General features: G+C 37.4%; 1 protein-coding gene across 3 annotated transcripts in view; it reads left to right on the top strand.

The window, feature by feature from the left end:
* The window catches only part of GRAMD3 (GRAM domain containing 3), a 98,318-nt gene that overhangs the window by 87,317 nt on the left and 10,619 nt on the right, over positions 1-382 (top strand). The window lies entirely within an intron of this gene.

The raw sequence follows: 382 nt of genomic DNA, 5'->3' as shown, positions 1-382 counted from the left end.
CTTTCCTGTTGTAGGTCTTTGCATATTAATTAATTTATTCATTCAACTAACATTTCTAAGTCCTCTGCTTTACTGTGGGGGATATAAAGGTGAACAGCCTTCATGGAGGCCCCTCTGTTACTCAGAATACTTTGAGATTGTGATTCAAAAAAATGCTGTTAAAACTCAAATTAATGAATTATTTCTTATGTACTAATCTACACTAATAAAAGAGAAATATGGTAATTGGCATATGACTGCTACCCTTTTCATTGGCTAATCAGGGTGATATGCAAATTAACTGCCAACTCAGATGGCAGTTAACTGCCAACAAAGATGGCAGTTAATTTGCATATGTAGGCACAATGCAGGGAGGCGAAAGGGAAAGCAGGAAGAAGCCCCC

This window comes from Myotis davidii, unplaced genomic scaffold (assembly GCF_000327345.1).
Source record: "Myotis davidii unplaced genomic scaffold, ASM32734v1 scaffold159, whole genome shotgun sequence".
In the NCBI taxonomy this organism is placed as follows: Eukaryota; Metazoa; Chordata; class Mammalia; order Chiroptera; family Vespertilionidae; genus Myotis; species Myotis davidii.
This window is presented reverse-complemented; position numbering and strand designations above follow the sequence as displayed.